The sequence below is a fragment of the Atta colombica genome, unplaced genomic scaffold, assembly GCF_001594045.1.
Source record: "Atta colombica isolate Treedump-2 unplaced genomic scaffold, Acol1.0 scaffold250, whole genome shotgun sequence".
Taxonomy (NCBI): Eukaryota; Metazoa; Arthropoda; class Insecta; order Hymenoptera; family Formicidae; genus Atta; species Atta colombica.
The window spans coordinates 239936-240344 of NW_017259349.1; the positions used below are offsets into that span (position 1 = coordinate 239936).

The 409-nt window shown below is 28.1% G+C and overlaps 1 protein-coding gene across 9 annotated transcripts in view; it reads right to left on the reverse strand.

The window, feature by feature from the left end:
* Positions 1-409, reverse strand: part of LOC108688942 (titin) — an 85086-nt gene that overhangs the window by 57217 nt on the left and 27460 nt on the right. The window lies entirely within an intron of this gene.

The window sequence follows — 409 nt, forward strand, 5'->3', positions numbered from 1 at the left end:
GTATACAGAAACAAGAGACACACAGTGTTCGTGTGCTTAAATCTTTTACTTTTTAATATATTTCTCACTTGATATAAATATGTTTTATTACAAATTTTTAATTTTATTAAGTAATAGCAAAAGCAAAAACATTAAAAATTTTAAACATTTAAAGAAGTAGACTAATAATAGATTATATATCTGTTTTTTAAAATACATTTTATAAGCACAATCTAAAGCATCATAGTCGATGAATCTTTGCGGAGCTCTGAGCCAGCGGCCAAATATAGCCAGGTAATGTAATACACATCACGTGCTCAAAAATAACCTGAGAAAAAGGCCTTACTTGTGCACACGGCTCCTGCATCTGCTTTTCATTTGAAATGTTTTTTGCACGAAAAAGGTAATATAAATTATTATTATTATTATT